This window comes from Lissotriton helveticus, chromosome 7 (genome assembly GCF_964261635.1).
Source record: "Lissotriton helveticus chromosome 7, aLisHel1.1, whole genome shotgun sequence".
Classification (NCBI taxonomy): Eukaryota; Metazoa; Chordata; class Amphibia; order Caudata; family Salamandridae; genus Lissotriton; species Lissotriton helveticus.
The window spans coordinates 1,759,249,540-1,759,270,680 of NC_136068.1; the positions used below are offsets into that span (position 1 = coordinate 1,759,249,540).

Here is a 21,141-nt window from a genome sequence, read left to right on the forward strand (position 1 = left end):
GTATATAGAATTTTTTATTTTTATTTTGTATTTATTTAAAGAGTTTTATATAGCGCTGGCTAGACCCGGAGGTATCGGAGCACTTTACATGAGAATCAACAATATAACAGAAAATCAACAATGTAACAGAAAAAGTTCAACAATTACTCAATAAATCCCAAACAAATAGGCAATACAATTAGGAGAGGAGAGAAAGGAGAGAAGAAAGTAGTGGAGGGGGCAGGGGAGGTGAGAAAGGGAGGATAAGGGAAGAGACAATACGTAGAGAAGTCTGTCTAAAGACTGACTGGGTAGGTGATGACCAAGGAGGAAATCCACGGCCCATCTCCCCTATAGCTATACCAGGTAGCTCGACTTATGGCCTTCCAAGTGTTTCAACATCACAGCATTGTTGGTAAGAAAGGGTGGGCTGTTTTAGCTGGGAAGATAATAGCAGGAAGACTCTGGATAATAGACATGGCAAGGTCTGTGAGAGTTTGAACGGAAGAAGTGTAGGAGGAGTAGTGTTTTGCTGGGACACTTATGGCAGAGGGCACAGTCACATAGGTTTTTGGCCCTGTGTTGTCCAGGAGAACTGGTAGTTCCAGAAAAGTCCCAGGGGTTTCACGAGGAGGTTGGAGTGGGCCAAAATAAATCTAACCCAAAAGTGAGTTCGGGTAAAAGAACTTTGTCCCTAGAATCCCAGCTAATAGCTGTGAGCCCAGAAGCTTTTCAGGGAAATCTCGGGATAGTGGGAAGCCTAGGGTGGTGAATGCCCTGAGATAGGGGTGAGAGTAGTCGCAGCTTCAGAGGGGGTAGGAGTAGGGCTGTTGGATGTCCTACTTTCCGAAGTTAAGCTGAAGACCCACCTGCGCAGATCAAAGAGGGGGTGGGGGGTTCTGTAGATTCTGTGAATGGGTCAGTGGTAGATACTGTGACACCAGGTAGGGTCGGTAACAGTTCAGATGTACTGAATAACATTATGCTTGGCACCAACCCTAGAGGTGGAGACTGTGGAGCTGCACAGCAAAGTGGCCTCCCAGGAGGTCCCTAATGGTGTTGACCCTAAGGTAGTGGTCCGAGTATAATGAAAAGAAGGAGATGCAGACGGCAGATGAGAAGTACAGTGGCACGTACAGTGGGACAGGTGTTTAGTGAGCCTGAGACAACCCTTGGCCAGGCGCTGCTGCTGTTAAACAGCTCTGAAGGAATTGTCTGAGCTGCTCTTGGAAGACAGAAGAGGCCCTTCTATGGCAGACATCTGTCTGGTACGCGGTGAGTATGCCAGCCTTGAGGTGCTGTGCCTCCAGACCCCCTCAAAGGTCTTGGATTGCCGGGCACCTGTTCAAATCCAGGGGATGCCCAGCAGGGTCACTGGTTAAGCTTCCCGCAGGATCTGTAAGGTCTACAGAGGGTCTGCAGCTTGGCCGCAGGGAGACAGGGGAGTTGCTGGAGAAAGGCTGTGCCGTGCGAGCCCTGCGCAGTGCCCCCTCCAGTCCACTTACCTGGGCTTCAGAGTCTCTGGGTGTGATCCTCAAGGAGGAGAGGTGGATTAGGGGATCACAGGCTTGTGGTTAGTTTCTGGTATTGGAGTCACCTAGGGAAGTGAGCTGGACGGCCTCCAGTTAGGGGCTATTTGTCCTGTTGACACTGGCCTGGTGGACTTGGACCTGTTGCGGCAGCTGAGACGGGTCTTCGATACCGCTCTGTCAGAGCAAAGGAGGGTCAGTGTCCCGGATGTCGTTGCATATTGCGAAGAAAGCCAATTTGTAGCGATGGGTAGCGCTTTCTCCCAGAGGAGCTCTGTTTTTTTTTATTTGCTCCTAACGTTGCTGTATTTTAAGAATGTGCACAAAACGTTCTAATCAAACAATATAAATCTGAATGTTTCAGTAAGCAATTATTTATGCAGGTCTGCCAGACAGGGAAAAGTAAAAGGCATCGGGGGTCAAAACGTTCCCATTTTCCTTGGAGGATCTCTTGATTGTCTGGAAGTAACTGAAAATGCCTGTTGCTGTGGCCACTATAGGATGCTGTGCCCCTGAAGCTCGAATTATGAAACTGACCATTTGCGGTTAACTACACCAAACATAACCTGTATTCATACCATAAACAGACCCCATAAACAGTCGCTCTCTCAAGCGCAAGCCTGAGCTTACAACACACGAATTGCAGACAATGCAACCAGCAAGCTGCTTTCAGTGTGCAAGTACGCAAATAAAGCGCTGACCTGTGGTTCGCTGTATCATGATATGGTTATGTACTTCCATTTAAAACAGTTATGACCCACAGTAATACTGAAAACATAATACACAGTGATCAGCAACAAATAGTAACATACACCTTTTTTAATTCACACAAAACGTATCTGCTACGACGGTTGTCCATCACCAGCAACGTACGGCGATCATCAAATGAACAGGCATGGATACACTTAAGAGATCTTTCATACATTGCGGTTCATTTTTTGAAGGATTTTCATATATTCCACCACTGCATGTCCCAAATTTCTATATAATCTGACCACTTCTTTACAGCTCACAAACATACTCAGACATGGGGTGATACAAATGTACATCACAACAGACCTCTCCACCTCTCTCTCCCTCCAACCATGCCATCTGAAGACAGGACAACCCAGGGCAGTAACCAGCCAAGCAGACTACATCAGATGATGTACCATAAGGGGACCCACAGAGCTGCTCAGAGCTGCCAGCGCACCGAAGACCATACAACTGTACGTCTCTCTCACACTTCGTCATCCAACTTGCTAATATACACCTTGTCCTATAACACAATAACTTCATCTCTGTATTCTTCACACATGACATGGTAACAGTTCCCACACTGGTTCAAAACAAAGACAACATCCTTCCAACCACTGTTAGATTTGGGGGTCTCTAGTTGGCACAGATAGGTACTTGTGTCAAATAGGGACCCTCTCCTCTAGTCAGGATAAGGGGAATGCACTCCTAAAATAACCCCTGCTCACCCTCTAGGTTGTGTGGCACGAGCAGTCAAGGCTTATTTCAGAGGTGTTGTAAGTTAAGCAGTTGTGACCACATACAGCAACCCAGAGACAACACTACAAATGGACACCACGCAGGTTTTATATAAAAAATAAGTAGACTTTATATAGAGTTATCACAAGACCATAAATGACAAAAATACACACTAGGATTACTTTAAGATGGTAGATTTAAGCTTAGTTCAGTTCAGTTCTTAGATGCGACACTCTGCGTCAATGTACCTTAAGTTGCGTTGCGCTTCCACGACAAGCAATGTCGCAGCGATGGGAAATGCGGCAAAATTCAGATGCAGAGAAATAAAGACGTGAAGACCTTCCAGATGCGGCATGCTTCTCGGGGATGCGAGAAGTTCTCGGTTTGATGCATGGACTGTAGCGGTGATACCCTTATGATGCGACGGCAACAGCTCTAGTGGCGACGCTCTTCTCCACGATGCGAGAAGCTTCCGCTCAATGCGACAACTACAGCGGCGACATCCAAGATGCGATGGCAGCAGCTCCGACGGTGGCACGCTTCTCTGGGATGCGAGGTGCTCTTGATGGATGCAGTGCAGTGCAGCAGTTCCAGCGGGGACACCCTCCTTCGGAGTTGCGACGGCAGGCACAGCGACGCCGACACGCTCTGACCTCGTTGCGAGATTCTTCTCCTGATGCAGTGCAGTGCGACAACTACAGCGGCGACACCCTCCTTCTCCGGAGTTGCGACAGCAGTAGCAGCAGCGACGGCGACACGCTTCCGCTTCGTTGCGACACACTTCTCTCCGATGCGGTGCAGTGCGACAGGGGCAGAGACATCAGCCGCTCCCCAGGGGGTGGAGCCAGCATTGCGGAAGGCAGGTTCAGGTGCAACTCCTCCCTCCCATCTAGATGCAGATCTCTCTATTCACCACTGGGTGACTCAGCCTGTCTCCTGGAAATCCCCAGCCCTGTCACTCACAAAACCAGACATAGGAATACACAACCTAGCAGAGGCAGGTTTGAATGGTTAGACAAGCAAATACCTACTTTCTAAAAGTGGTATTTGCAAACACAGAGTATTAAAATAAACTTTACTAAAAGATGTATGTTATTATTCTGAGTTCAGGCATACTAAACTCGAACTTCTACCATGTTCTCTGAGACAGTTAGGATTATAAAATGTAATAACTCTAACAGCCCATTCTGGCCTATGGAGAACAGGTAGCCTTGCAATAGTGAAAAACTAAAATGGCTGTAATTCACTATTAGGACATGTCACACACATCAGGGCTTGTCCTACCTTATACTTACAATGCACCCTGCCCTTGGGCCTACCATAGAGGTGACTGATATGAAGAAAAAGGAAGGTTTAGGGACTGGGAAGTGGGTGCACTTGCCCAGTCTGCATGATAGTACCGAACTGCACGCAGGCTCTGCAATGGCAGACCTTAAACATATTTTACAAGGCTGCTTCTGTGGGTGGCACAATCAGTGCTGCAAGCCCACCAGCAGCATTTGGATGTACACGCCCTGGGCACACTCAGTGCACTAGACTAGGGTCTGACAAGTAAACCAAATAGCCAAACATGGAACCACTGATTAATACATCAATTTACAATAGGGAGCGCTTGCACTGTGGCAATGTATAGCAGTGGCACAGTGCCCAAAGCATCTAACACCAGCAAAAATACACGAGGAAAGAGCAAAAAATGGAAGGGAGACCCACGCCAATAGTGCCAGGTCTAACAACCAAACACTCTACACACTTCAGCAAGAGCTATATAATGCTGCAATGCAATACAATACAGTGAGAGCCAGGACAAACTCACCGACTGGACTGCTTATGACCTCAAAAGTTTTATAGAAATAAACATGAGAAATTTACAAAGAAATGATACTGTACCCATAGTGAAGTCACGTATGGTGTTAAGGGTAAGGTGATTTTAAGTCATCAATAATGTCATCAATGTCATTCATCATATCCTTTGTCACATGACGTGTGAGGGATAAAGACATAGATAGTGACATTGTAGACAGCTTTGAGGATCAGATGAGTCTTAGTTGTAGTTATTTTGAAATTAGATATTTAATAAATACAATTTTGAAATACTCTACATAATTAGCGGCCATACAGGTCTATACTTTGATGTCTCGACTAATCGTCCTCATTGAAACCCTGTAATATAGAGGAACTTGGCCAGACTAAAAACAAATATTTCACTGGTTATTCTTAGTGCAACTGCATAATGTGTTGCTCCAATCGAACGACAAAACTGAGTTATCCCTCCCCTCCGGGGATTGACATAAATGCTATACAAGAACAATAAAGTGGTAGAGTTCCTCCTGTCACTATGCAAACTGGGCATATATCAGAAATCAAGTGAGTACTGGACTAAGGGCCCGATTACGATGTCAGTGAGACCGACACCGATGTGCTACCCATGTCAGTCCCACAGACATCTAAATCTGCGGTCAGACCACCGCATAATGATCCAGGGCCCAACCAATAGCTTCCGACAAAATCAAGTAGCCCATTGGGTGGTCGGATCTCATTCCCCACTATGGAGGTGGTGCCTTCATGGCACACCGTGGAGATTACAATCCACCTTCCCGCCATCCATTTCAAATCAGTTCTTCCAATGTGAATAGGCTAGTGGTAAGGTTTTATTGGGGCCCCTATCAGGGCCCATGTCCCTTGTGGCCCCCCACTATGGGCCTAGGGGGGGGACCTGTGGTGCCCCATAAACATGACTGCATCGTGTGGCAGGCATTGCATGGTGCTTGCCAGAGGGTGCATGGATGTTTAAAAACATTCCTTTTGGCATTGGGGCTTGTGCTACTGCTCTCTTCTGTGCCACAAGCCTCAGTGCAAAGAGGCATGTTTCCGACCACCTCCACAGTGGTTGGATCCTAATTTGATGGTCGGGCCCGCCGACTAAAAACAATTATTTCACTGGTTATAATTAGTGCAACTGCATAATGTGTTGCTCCAATCGAATGACAAAACGGAGCTATCCCTCTCCTCCGGGGATTGACATAGATGCTACAAAAGAACAATAAAGAGGTAGGGTTCCTCCTGTCACTATGAAAACTGGGCATATATTAGAAATCATGTGAGTATTGGACTAAGGGGCCGATTACGATGGCAGTGAGACCGACACCAACGTGCTACCGCTGTCAGTCCCACAGACATCTAAATCCGCGGTCAGACCGCCAAATTATGATGCGGTCGGTCAGACTGCATTGCCCTAGGGACCGAACAACAGCATCCAGCAAGATCAAGTAGCCCATTGGGCAGTCGGATCTCATTCCCCACAATGTAGGTGGTGCTTGCCTTCATGGCACAATGTGGAGATTACGATCCACCTTTCCGCCATCCATTTCACATCAGTTCTTCCAACGTGAAAAGTCTGGTGGTAGGGTTTTGTTGGGGCCCCTATCAGGGCCCATGTCCCCTGTGGCCTTCCACTATGGGCCCTGGGGGGCACCTGTGGTGCCCCAGAAACATGCCTGCATCGTGTGGAAGGCATTGCATGGTGCCTGCCACAGGGTGCATGGATATTTAAAAACATGTCTTTTGGCATTGGGGCTTGTGCTGCCGCTCTCTTCCATGCCACAGCCGAAGCCTCAGTGCAAAGAGGCATGTTTCCGACCACCTCCACAGCGGTTGGATCCTAATTTGATGGTCGGGACCGCCGACTAGCTGTCGGCCGGTCCCTTTACAGCAACGATGCTGGTAATAGTAATAGGCCCCTATTTACGAAATACCTATTTGTAGGAAGAATACTTTATCTAAATGTAAGATATGATTGTTAAGCAATAGCAGGCGTTATTGGATGAAAGAAGCATTAAAAAGGTAGGTCAAGTCCAAGAAAAGTACAGAAAGTGACCCATGCCAAGTATTTGCATATTCTCTTTCGATGACGTGCTGCCAATATTTTTCTTTTCGCTGATCTCTTTTCACCATTGGAGAATCCCTCCTTTTATCCCATACCTCTTCCATTCCGAGGGGCTTCATCGGAGATTGCACATTCTTGAGCTGTGGGAGTTTGTGAGATAGATTTCTCTCCCAAGTGCATTAATAGCGGTAGTGCTCTGGAGCAGGACAATTTATATTCTGTTGAGGTTCATTTGTTTACATGAAAGTGTCCCCGGAACTCAGCCATATGGGGCACCTCCCAATGCTTTTACATTGTATATTTATTTGGAGGGCCGGGAGCAGATCTGGAGTTTGTAGATTTGAAAACTCTATACATCCTGAAATTGTCCTGGTGCAATCTAAGAGTACTCTTGATAACCTGCCTAGTCCAGGACATATTGGACTGAATCCCCATATATGTTAAAATCCCTTACTCTTCCAAGTTTAGATCCTCCCAACAATTGAATATTTTACTTTCGTTGGATTCCCTTCCAACCTGCGCGCTGCGGAACTCCGCGAACTGATGCAGCGTTGTCTGCAATCCCATAGGAGTCTCTGAAATCAGTAACATGTCATCTGGAAAGAGCAATGCAGGGACGCTGCAGCCTGCGACTACCAGGAATCGTTGGCACTTGTGTCTGGGTGATTGATGACATTATTAAAAGTATAAATTAAACAATGATGGGGGCAGGACGCATCCCTGATGTATCCCTTTATCAGTCAGTTCCCCCGAAATTTTTATTATAATAATGTTTGCCCTGTGCTGCAGCAAGTCACATTCAATCTGCAGAATGATTTCTAATAATGATTAGGTAACAAAACTATACACAGGGAAGGGGAAACCAGGCAGTGGCATGGCTCGTTTGTGGCTCGCCCTTCAATTGGAGCCTAAAGCCATTCGAGAGCCCTCCCTTCATCGTGAGCCAGTCTGGGGCCCGCCCTTTATCATGAGCCAGTCTGGGGCCCGCCCTTTCTCAGCCACTGCCTTTTCGGTCTCATCAGTGAGTGTCAATAATTGAAGGTCACTGCAGGAAGAAGGGAAATGTGGCACCCGTAAAGTGGCTCTGACACATGTACATACAGGAAGAAGAACTCTTTACTCTATTCCATTAATTAAGTCTATTTCATAATTCAGAACTGAAGATATCAAAGTATTTGTCAAAAGATTTATATCAAGAAAACACCTTCCCATGGCCAATCTGAATGCTGATCCATACTAGAAATGGCCCTACAACTCTGCTGCCATTAATTCCTTGTCCTCTTGGCAGTAATATAAATGGCTGTATTACTTCTAAATACACGGAGGGCTACCAGCCAATGTTTTAATATAGTAATCTAATTTTTGAATCATTGGCAATGTGTTGATGTGCTCAGCAATGTACTCGTTGCTATAGTTTGTAAAATGATTATATGTATGTGCCAGGTGACGCTTTCATTGCTGTTTACCCATTAGGAAGTCGTAGAACTACCAGGGGCAGCTCCGCTGGTCTTAGAGCAGAAAAAAGGACAAAGAAAATGATATTAATCTTATTAGTATCATTTTTCTTAGCTGTGGGGATGGGCTAGGGTGAGCAGGGCTGGTGCCAGAGCCTGGGAGGAGTGGTTTGCACACTCCAAGTGCGCATGGCGGTTTGGCCGGCCGGCTTGGGCGGGCCAAACAGTCATGTACACTTTGAATGTTCCCCACCAGTCTGTTATGCAGAGCCTGGGTGGGGAACATGCCCAGGCTCCCAGTCCTCATCACAACGCTGCATTGCAAGGTTGTGATTGGCTTAGGGGAGCCTGTGTGCTTCCTCCCTCCGGGTCGAAGCAAAGACGAGGTGAGTGGTTTCATTTTTTATATTTAGCTTTTAAAATGCGAGTCTAGTTTTATTACATCATTGTAAATAGGCCTTACACTTCATTGACCATTAAAACTGACCATGTAGTTTTATGGCTGGCTGCTTGCAGGCCCGCCTGAATTAACCCCAGCAGTGCTGCGAGACCAGTCTTCAGAGTCACCCCAGCAGTGCTGCGAGACCAGTCTTCAGAGTCGGAGTGTTAGATCACTGAATGTCATATGAATTGTGAAAAATCCCAGTGTCACACAAAGAACAAGTGTAGCAAATGGGCCACGCCTGTTATCAGGAGAGTGGTATGGGTGTGGTATGCAGCCAGTGGTGCATTTTTGAGCCCGCTGGCGCACACATATAATCCCAGCATGGTGTGATAGCCATTGATATTTACAGAAAGGCACATTTCCCCTTGAAATGGCCACTCCGGCCCAGAATTATCGAGGGCTTGTGTCGCCCTTGTGTTAAGCAAGGCAATGCAAGCCCTTAAGTCAGATTTACTAAACCACGCGAAACCATCTAGGCTCTGCATGGCTTCGTAAATATGGAGTAATGCAAGCCAGCGCATGTCGCTGCTTTCCGTCACTGCGTCTGGAAGGCGTTCCATGGGTGTTTCTGTACATGACAGTGTGCTACCACACCATGCTTTGATAATACATGTGCCGCCTCACAGTAACAACAGCCTTTAGCACATGTGGTTCTGCAGGGATTTCCCAATCCATAAAGAGTATTTACTGGCGTCCTACACATCTGCTCTCATAGTGACAAAGTGCAGAGCGGAGTGGGCGAGTGGCTTCATGCAGGCCTCTCACCAGAGACACGTGACCCCGGGACAGCCTGCAAAGCAAGAGGCTGCGGTCAGCATGGAAGGGAGACCAGGAGGGAATAACCGCACCTCTGAGCCTGGTCAACCAGCAGAGGAAAGCAGCGACTTCAGGGCTCTGGGCACAGACCTGGGAATCTGTCCTATGTCTGTTTTTTTTGGTTACTGTGTCTCATGCACATGGCTTGACTCAGCCTTTTATCTTTCAGAACGTTAAACGAAATGTGCAGAGATGTATTGGGCAAAGTAATCTGCTAAATCTGGTGAATTGACACAATCCGTTAAAGAACTGATGCCAGAAATCAGTGTTTAATGCGCTGATTACTTAGCAGTAATCTTCATTACTCAGATTACAATTCCCCATCTCAGTACTTATGTTAGTGATGTGAGTACCATTAGCCCCCAGGCTACGACGACCCGCCTGACTCACGAAACTAAATGACACCCCTCTAACCTCTGTCTTCGTCAGTCTCCTCAGGCTCTCCACTAACCAGGGGACACAAGGAGCAGGACAGGGAGGTAATATTTAGGAAGAATCTGCTCGTGTGTTGGCTTTACCTTTTATGTGTTCCAGGATAATAAAATAAGTACCAGTCAAGGAAGTTAACAAGCATTGACAAAGCCAATAGGTCTGGAATTGCTGCCACCCCCTTGGCTTTGTAAATGCTTGTTTTGGTCTTTAAAGATTTTTTATAGGAGAGGAGCCATCAGGCCTTTGGCGATATAAAAAAAAAACAATGGGTTAAAGCAAAATAACGTTTTTTATCCTAAAATTCATGCATTGCTAAAGTAGCCCCAGGCAATAAAGGGAACTACTTTAAGGGCCATATTTATGAAAAAGTGGAGCCATTCGTCCATCAATTGTGTGTCTTTTGCTTTCTCGCCCTACGTGCGCCAGGTATGCCCAGATATGCTAGAGTTGAGGACGGCACAGATTAAGTACAAGCTACGGATCCTAGAATGTAAAGCACATTTTTATGCCAATTCCATCCTACATGCCTCTAACGGGACCAAAGAACTTTTTAAGATAGTCAGGGATATCTCGGCTCCAACTTGTCTGAGTAATAAAGTGGTGGCCTCCCAGGAATTATGCGATAAGATTGCATCACACTTTCTGGATAAAGTGGGGAAGATCGTCAGCTCATTTGAAGAGAACAATACCGCTGCCCAGATTTATAATTTACAGGAGACGCAAGGGGCTCTGGGACAGTTATGTACCCTGGATAGTTTCCAGGCATTCACTGACCCTGCTTTTAACAATGTGGTGCAAAGCATATCTTCAGGATCCCCACTTGACCCTCTGCCACAGAAAGTGTGGAAGACCTATGGCCAAGCGATATTTCCCTGGCTTCGACAGATCTGCAATCAGTCCCTGGAAGAAGGCACAGTCCCGGCGGGATGGAAGCAGGCGGTGGTAACACCCCTGATTTAGAAGCCCATCTTGGACCCGACAAATCCGGCTAATTTTCGACCAATCTCTCTGCTTCCCTTTCCAATTACAATCTTGGAAAAGGTTGTAAGCAGATCCTTATCCGGCTTTTTGTAGGATAATCATCTGCTGGATAAGGATCAGTTTGGGTTTCGGCCTGGGCATGGGACAGAGTCAGCTCTGTCCACTATGATGGACAATTTACGAATGCGGACCAACAACGGGAATGGCACGGTTTTAGTGCTTCTCGATATGTCGGCCATGTTCGACACAGTGAGCCACTCAATCCTTCTGGAGAGACTGGAGAGAATAGGAGTGAAGGGACGGGCCTTGAAATGGTTACGGTCTTATTTGACAGGGAGATAACAGACAGTAACCCTGGCACCATTTTCATCCTGTAAATCACCTATTGCCTATGGGGTCCCATAGGGCTCACCCATCAGTCCTATTCTTTTTAATATTTATCTGCAGCCGCTCTTCCCCATTATTAAATCGTTCGGGGTTGACTTGGTCAACTACGCGGACGACACACAGCTGGCATTCTCCTTGGAAGGAAAACAGGCAGTTTCCATGGACCGTTTCCAAGAGTGCATGCGTCAGACCCCAGACTGGCTGCGGAGGAACTCTCTGCAGTTCAATGGAGGGAAGACTGAGGTGTTATACTGCTCACCGGTGAGGCCGTCCTCGCTTATTCCGATGGAGTTCAGGCTAACCCCCGAGGAGGATCCGCTGACTCTGACCAGTACGGTATGGAATCTGGGTGTCCTAATAGATAAGAACCTCCAGATGGAGTCACAGGCAACTTAAACAGCCAGCGTGTGCTTCGGTCTGTTACGCTTGCTACGCCAGATACTTCCGATTCTACCAAAGGATTTGCGCGCCTAGGTAGTAAGCAGCACAGTGTTGAGCAGACTGGACTATTGTAACTCCTTGTATTTAGGGGCCCCTCAGTTCATCTTCCAGGGGCTGCAAAGAGTCCAGTCTGCCGTGGCAAAACTGGTGCTGAATCTGCGACGTAACTCGTCCTCGACCTATGCCCTGAGAGAGCTCCATTGGTTACCAATCAAGGAAAGGGTTCTCTTTAAATCTCTCTGTCAGATGTATAGAGCATCACATGAGTTGGGCCCAATCCCATTACAGGAAAGGTTTTCCTGGTATCTTCCTCGGAGACAGCTCCGCTCTTCTGGGGACAGTTTTCTGGCAACTACAAGATTCAAACGCTCCAGGATGGGTGGGAGGGCATTTAGTGTGGTTGGGGCTCAGTTGTGGATTGAGCTACCACAAAGGATGAGACAGATTGACTCTTTAACTGAATTCAGAAAGAGCCTAAAAACTTGTCTCTTTCCGAAAGTATGATCCGTACGTCCCATCTCTCTACCCGTCACCATGCTGATTATGTGTTCTCATATCTGAGCGCTAGGATACCCGTAGGGTGGCAGTAGCGCTATACAAGCACAGATACAATACAATACAATATAGGTCCCAGGCTCACTGTGCCACTGAAATCAAGCTATCCTGGCTGATGAGGGGTGAAACTCCGAAACTGGTCCTAGGATGCTTGTTTCCGGTCCAGAGGGGACATTGCTTGGCAGTTCAAGCTGGACTATTTCCATGAGGCACAGGGCCAAGACTGATGTGTATATGGCCAGGTCAAACTGGGGTGACATGGTGAGCAAAAGAATAATGGATTTATCCCAGATCTGTGACTGGGGGTGAATGTTTTGATTTGTTCTGCATTCCGTCCATCAATTGTGTGTCTTTGCATCACTGGGAAAGGGCAGGAATGTGCTGTATTTAAGGATATACGGCACATTCCTGTACTTTCCCCTGCACCGGCGCACAATGGGCTGCCTAGCACCAATGCACCCTTGCAATCCTGAGAGGCTTTCTCCTCTTTCTACGTGCGTTGCTTCTTCAGCACACATAGAAAGAGGAAAAAATGAGGATAAATGAAGATATTTCTCTTCATTACGCTGCTCCTAGGGAGGTATATCTTTTGGGACATTCCCAGGTTTACCTGTGCTTGTAACTCTGGGAATGCATCAAAATCCATGGATGTTGCGTGAGAACACTCATGCAACACCCATGGAAACGCTTCCCTGGCGCAGAGTAATGCAACGCAGCCATTTGCGCTGTGTGACAAGTATTCAAGATTTATAAAGCCACCAGGGCCATGCAAGGTGGCCTTGCGTGGCTTCATAAATCAACATTTTCATTTGCGTCGCTCTTGCACCACGTTGATTGGTGCAAGAGCAACGCAAATGGGCTTATAAATATGACCCTAAGGGTGAATGTTGCCGTCACTCACACTGAAGTTAGTCAATGGCTGAAGTGGGCTGACCCATTGCCACATGCTCTGTTGTATTGTATTGTAATTGCATTTATAGCGCTTACTACCCTGGCGAGGCGGCAAAGCCCTTGCGCCGTAGAGGGCAGAAGAAAAACTTGAATGACACAAAAATCGACCAATGTATGAAGAGTACTGGCTGAAAGCCCTTAGAAGTAGTCTTACAATTTTAGTAAAATCTAAAGGCTGTGGCTAATTAATGTCAGACCTAAAAATAATAACCTGTGACGTAATTTAGCGCGTGTCAGCCTATAATAAACATTAGTCACGAGGTGAACCTATTGCTGCCTGCTCCCAATTTTTTGACGGGGTTCGCATTATTTTGGTTAAGTCCAGGATGCCAGGATAAGAACGCGCTTCCTGGTTTCAAAACAGGCGGTTGTGCCCGTGGGGAGCGTCACTTCCTGCTCCGAGCGGGCTTTCAGAGAGGTAGGTGAGTCAGCTCTGCGCACAAGAGCCGTTATGAACACACGGGCACAATTACCAGTGTTATTAGAAAACAAGGCCTCTTGGCAAACAAAAACGTGTCCTTGAGCCTTGCCAACATACCTGAAACACTAATGTACTAATTAAAGCAGCACAACTCCGAAGGCATTCTTGTGCAATAAGTAATTGCAGCTTCTCCTTTTAAACCACGATCTGAAAAAAACACGAGTGGAAAATAGTCCATTACCACTTTTAATAGAAAAAATAATACTCCAGCCGCGTCAATAACCATTCTGCTCCCTCGCGCAGCACCCCAGTTCCCCGCCAAGAATTTAAGAGGAATTCTGAGAAAAAGCGGTCAATATTTGGAACAAATAGTCCGTGTACCTAAAACTGCCAGCACGCAGCGAGGCCACGCTCAAGAAATGCTTTGGAAGGGACACAATGTAGAAAAAACAAGAAAACACAGTTTTAGCCTTGAACGTCAATGCGCACTGTGTTGTTACATTTTAATAATTCTGCAATTACGTCATTCAAATCTGACTAAGCGCAAGGCAGGTGGTGAGACGGTGGGATCAACAAACCGTTACTTGACGTACAACCATTGGCAAAAACAATCGCTCTGTCTTGAATATCGAGTCCTCTCTAAATATTAAGGGGAGGGAGACTGTTGAAATGAAAAAAAAATAACAACATTGCTCTCTGTATTTAATGCATCAATGGGATAAAGAATGTAATGTATGATGATTTAGAATGCCTTTGAAATATATGTTTTCGGGCTTTTGACAGTCAATTTATTTTGCCCACTTTTCCTGCCTGCCAGGGGCGGCTGCTGCCAAAATAAAGTGGTGAGGCAGAGGGAGGCAAATAATAATTTTTAAAAAAGCACTAACCTGCCGCTCCCGCTGCTGGCCGGCTCCATGCTGGCCTCCCTGCACTGCTACTCTTTTCTGGAAGCTTGTGGCCTAGCACAGGCTCCCAGACTCCCCACCCAATCCAGATGCTGCTCTCATGCTAATAACCAGCATGAGAGCAGCGCACTGATTGGTCTGAGCGGCCTGGTTAGGCGCTCACTAAGGGACTGAGAGCATGTGCCTTTTCTCCACCCGGGTGCACAACACAGCTCGGGTTGGAGAAATCTGCACACATCAGTTTGCCACCCTAAGACAGTGGGCCAAACCTACATGCGCACTTACAGTCCTGCTGTCTGTCCACAGAGGATAACCCCGCACTTCCCCGCCCTAGACTCGGCAGCATCATCTGTCAATGAAAAGTAAAACGATAATAAAATTGTTTTATTATCATTTTCTTTTTCATCTGTAGTGAGGCGAGGCTGCTCCGCCATTATGGAGGAGCTGCCACTGCTACCTGCTCTCCTGTCTCTGGGTAAGACAAGAAGTGGGCAAGACATAGAATTCACAATGAGCAGGGCCTGCAAATAAGTTGTCACTTGACTCCTAAAATGTTTGTTTTTGGGTCACAGACAAGAAATAAATTGTGCTAAATAGATGTATAAACAAGCCAAACATGTATCTGCATTACATAACGCCACCATAACATAACCAGCAGTTGCCTATCAGAGAACATAAGACAGCCCCTACATAAAGTACCCTAGATACCAGCAACATCGCATTACATAAAAAGCAGCGACATACCATAACATCGCTGCTAGGAGGTTGCTGCTGTCCGCTTTCCTTGATGGTGTCTTCTCTAGCGGTGCAGGTATTTTGGTTTTAATTTATTTTGGGAGTTTTATAGAACACAAACTTGGCCCAAGGACATTAGAGAGGTTCATATGAGTACCAGTTATGTTACACAAGATCATATTCATTTTTTATTTTTAGGCATAGGTAAATTAAGTGATTTGCCCTGAATCACAGGATGTTGAGCAGAGGCTGGTAGACTGGTTCCACAGTACCAAGCGGCAGCTCTGGCCGTAACGACCCATCTTCTCCCAGGAGCAGCAGGTATAGTTACATAGATTTGCTTAATAGGCCCTTGGTATCCCAAATATGGATGGCAATAGAGGGGCCCATTCCCATGTGTGCGTTAGCGCCACAGGCACACTTGCTACACCACCGGTACTCTTCTACCCATGGGTAGGAACATGTGGGCAGAGCTGCAGCTTTCAACTCAGCTTTAACTCAGTGCCCCACTCACCTCCACCCCCTCCCCCCATTCCACGTGGCCATCAGGGCTGGCTTGCTGCAACATTTGAGTTTCCTGCTCTTCTATCTGTTAAATCCTTTAGATAAAACTAAATTGTCTCTTTGAGGTTCATCACTAAGCGGACTAGCCTGTCTGCAGAGTGAACTGGGTGAAGTAATCAAAAATGAAAAAAAAGACCAGGGCCCACATTTACTAACCTTCCACGCAGTGCAACACAAGAAGGGAACTTGCTGCATTGCATTGCATGAACGGGAAAGAGCTGAAATGTGCCATATTTACTAGGATATGGCACACTTATGCTCTCAACACTTTTGTTGAAGGCACCATCAAAAATTATGAATGTGTAAATGAAAATTAGAAGGAGTGCATAAATAATGGAGGTTTAAGTAACATACCTCATATACTCCTGTTATTCCATGGTGATCTTTTTTTTGAAAGGAATGTCTTTTGTTGTACATGGTTTGGAAGCATCCTTCTGTTGAAAAATAAGGGCGAAGACATATAATGGTTCAAAAAATATGTGTTAGTCTGTCAACAGTGTAAATATGGTGTGTGTATATATTTTTTGATTGTATTGAGTATATTGGTTATGTATATATATATTTACTGAAAAAAACCATAGGTTTCACACCAGTTATAGTTAGCTGGAAATTTTACTCGCATAAAACCATTGAAATTCCCACGTTATAGTTAGTTGGACTCACTATAACTTGTGCGTGCAATGCACTGCTGATGATGTCACATATTACATTACTCATGACATGGTCAGTGACATCACTCATGACATCACTGATGACACCATCCAGTGAATGTGTGTCTTTCTTAAAAATAAATATGTTTTATATATGTGTATATATAAAGGTCGATGGAAGAATATATGTTTAAATAAGTGTCTAAATGGCTGTTTTAAAAAAAAATTGATTGGTTAACTGGCTTATTAAGTGTATCTTAGTGAATACATATATATTAGCGAGTAATGTTTAAATATTTAAATATATGTATCAGTGTTTCACTTTGTGTATAAGTGGCTGCATGGGTTGGTGAGTAGCTACATGTGTGTGTATATGGGTTATTATTTTTTTAGTATCAGTATGAGTGTCTGTATGTTTAGTGGGGGTATTACTTAGCACATAAATGCATCAATGACTGACTCACTATTTGTATGTGTTTTGAAGACAGCATATGTGCAGGACTGTATGGGTGGATGAGTGTGTATATGTGTGTGTTAGTGAGTGAATGACTGTCTCACTAGTGTCTTTATCAGTAACTACATATGTTTTAATCTAGTATATGTGAGTATTGATGTATATAAGTGAGTATATGTGAGAGTGAAAGATTGTAAGAGTTCCTGTTTAAATTAGTATGTGTTTCTATAAGTGATTGTTTAAGAGACTAAGTATGTGTAAGTTTCCTTAGAAGTAAAGTGGTAGTGTGTGTATAGCTGTATATGCAAATAAATGGATGTTCAATAGTTTATTTGCATGTGTGAGTATGTGTGCGAGTAACTTTTGGATGACTGTCGGTGTGTAACAGGATGTATAGGTGTATTACTACATATGATGAGTGGGTATATGTATGAGTGACTATATAGAACTGTTGGTGAATGAGTGGGTGTGTATATAGATGGTGGAATTACTGAATTGGTTGTTGTAACTGGTATGGGTATCTCCATTTTTTTTGAAAATTTTAGTTTCTATTTTTGAATATGTGTTTCAAGGGTTACATTACAGTGAGTCTGTCACTCTGTCACAAGGATGGTGTCATCAGTGATGTCATGAGTGATGTCACTGACCATGTCATGAGTAATGTAGTATGTGACATCATCAGCAGTGCATTGCACGCGCAAGTTATAGTGAGTCCAACTAACTATAACGTGGGAATTTCAATGGTTTTATGTGAGTAAAATTTCCAGCTAACTATAACTGGTGTGAAACCTATGGTTTTTTCAGTGAATTTATTAGATTTTTTAAATGCTAATTCCTAACTATAACTGGTGTGAAACCTATGGTTTTTTCAGTGAATTTCAAAGGTGTTTTAATAGCAAAATTCTATAGCTATGAAATATAATATTTGTTATAATGAATCCTATATTGTATATTTATGTAATACTATTTTTTTTATGTATATTGTTCATGTTTTTATTTTTATTTTTATTTTTTTGCTTTGGGGCGCTCCCGATGCGCTTACCGGGGCGCTCACCGGTAAGCGCAGTCTTTCGGCGCGCCCCGGTGCGCGTACCGGTGAGCGTCCCGATAGCGCTATTTCCGCAAACGAAAACATCATCGTGACGTATCGCGTTACCGCGTGATGCGTCTTATGACGCACGGCGTAAGCGCACCCGGAAGCGCCCGAGCGCATACGATTGCGCAACGTAAACGTCCCTGGGCGCGCCCCGACGTGCTAACGCTACGCGCCCCGGGGCGCGCCCCCGGGTGCCTAGCGTAAGCGCGTCGGGTCATGTGACCTGAAAATAACACTTTTCATTGGTTCAGAACAGTTTTGTTTTCCAAATGATGAAAGCCCGGGTCATGTGACCTGAAAATAACACTTTTCATTGGTTCAGAACAGTTTTGTTTTCCAAATGATGAAAGCCCCCACCTTTTTTCCTCATTCTCACTTTGTTCTTTGAGTGAGGAAGACCTGTTTCCATTCATTGAGAAATGGCTACAGTAGCAGCAGCAGCAGGAGCATCTGCACCACCACCACCACCACCACCACCACCACCACCACAAGGACCACCACAACACCACATTGGTGGTGAAGAAGAAGAGGAGGAGGAGGAGGAGGAGGAGAGGAGGTTCCTGCCTGAAGACAATCCCCCTTATAAACCAAGAGAGCACATTGTGTGGGAGTTTTTCAAAATCCCAAGGGGCCTAAAGAAAGTCAATGCTCCGAAAGTGACAAGTCTGATATGTGGCACTGAACTTTCCAGGGGGAACCCTGCGAAAAAGTACTCTTTTGGTAATAATACCATGATTCGGCACATGCAACGAAGGCATCCCAACAACTATTCTGCGGCAGAGGTGAGAGAACTAACCAGAAACCCTCCTCAATCTTCTGCCAGCACCTCCACAAGCAAAAAACCCACTCCATCGGGTCCAGAGGCAAGGGAGATGGTCCCAAACATCGAAACCCAGTTTGGAGATTTTAAAATTGTTTGCATATTTTGTGGAACTACAATTTCTTATGGTGAACAAAGCATCAAATTGATTAACCGTGCTGGAGACAACCAAAAGTGCAAAAAGAAGCCTTAATTTTTTCTTGTTTTTTTTTGCTCCAATTGAGCCGTTTACAATTCCCTGTTTTTTGTTTGTCCCCATAAAAATTACAAAAAAAATATTAAATTGTTCATAAAAGCCAAAAAAAGTAAAAAAAAATCAAAAAAACAATAAAAAAATATAAAACAACAAAAAGAATAAAAAAAACAGTTCTTTTTAGAACTACCTCCAATTTATAAAAAAAATGCTAATTTTTTTTCAAAATCTGTCATTCTTTTTTCCCCATAGTACGCTCCCCGGTACGCTCCCCGGTGCGCGTACCGGGCGCTCCCCCGCGCAAATCGAAAAAAAACCAACATTTTTTTTTGCCCCGCGGGGCCCTTTTATGGCCCCCACATCAAACCTAGGGGGTCAGGGGGGTCTACCCTGCCCCCTTTTGGTCATTTCCCCCTTTGTTTTTGCCACCTCTTGTGTCTCGATCCTACCGAGACACAAGATGGCGGCCGCTCCGGACTGTTTGGAATGTTGACAGACACCCGAGAGCCAATCAGCTTTCCGCTCGCGTACTCGCGTAGCGCGCTGGTGCGCGCCCCGGTGCGCATACCGGGGCGCGCTTACAGATATATATATATTTTTGAACCTAAATTACTCAAAATCCACTGGAGCACATATCTTGAGACATAGCAAAGGCACATCGGGCTACCAGTCCCTACAATTTTGCCAAGTTTGGTGGAAATCCATTCAGCCGTTCGGGCTAAAAGTGAGTCCAACCGCCCTATGGAAATTAACATGGGGAAAACACGTTTTGGGACCCCCCTTTTATCTCGACCCCCGCTTGACAAATCCCCCCAAACTTTCAGGGAAGGAGCAGAGCGGAGGGGGCCATCTTCTTTGAGAAATCCGCGAAGATTCGTCCACCGAAGCCAAAGTTATTCCCAATAGAATGTTGCGGATTTCCTATGGAAAACAATCCTAACTATAACTACCTACTGGCGACCGCGCCAGTAGGTAATATGTATATATGTATTTGTTGTGTATATATATATATAAGTTTAGAAAAAAGAAGAAAAAACTAAATATATTCATTTTTTGAAGAAGATGCTAAATAAACAAAAAAAGCTTGGTTTTTTATAACTCTTTCGGGGTTGCCATTGATTGAAGAGGATTAGAAGATACAGATTTTTTTAGAAGAGATCAAATCTAAGTAGGAAGAGATAATTTGTTGTATCTCTACCATTTGATTGAGTGGATTATTATTTCCTAGGCATCATTTACGTTATTGATCGCTCTCCTTGTGCAGGGCACATGCGCTAGCCTTTTTTGCACAAAAGAATATCTTCCAGCACAAAATGCAAAAAAGGAAGTAACAAGGAGAAATAAAGAACATTCTCTTTGTTACACCAGCCTCGGATAGGTGCATCATTTTGACGCCAGCCCAGATTTACGGACTTTGTTAAATCTGGGTTTTTCTCAAAATACTTGGGTGGATGCACAGGAATGCTCATGCTCCACCCACCTAACGCATCCCAGACGCACAGTAATGCCACGCAGCGCGAGGCATTACTTTCTGAGTAAACTCCCATGCTAATATATGCAAATTTTGATTTGTGTGGTTCAGTAAATCTGGAAACATGTTTTTAATCGTACTTGTGCCAAAAATGTGGTGCAACAACTACAACACAAAAGGCCAGTACATTCAAGGAAAAACTCTGCAAATAATCAATTTTTCGAAAAATATGCTAAGCATTCACCTACATTGTTCATTATACGACTTTAAACCAACTTGTTTACTATTATTAGATAAAATTCCAGTACTTTGAGTCCTGCTATGTAATTTAAAGGAGGCTCAACCTAACAACATTTGAACCCCTTTGTGTAAAAATGTGGGTAACAATAATGGATAGCTAGACAATCCTTAGTGGTGTTGTCACGCAGAATATGTGACAGGCAGAACATTTAAAAATGTCCATCTTCCCATCCCCAATGATTTCAAATATATTCACAAGACTGCAT

General features: G+C 44.9%; 1 protein-coding gene across 3 annotated transcripts in view; it reads right to left on the reverse strand.

The window, feature by feature from the left end:
• Nucleotides 1-21,141, reverse strand: part of LOC144770739 (chemerin-like receptor 1) — a 423,466-nt gene that overhangs the window by 311,799 nt on the left and 90,526 nt on the right. The window lies entirely within an intron of this gene.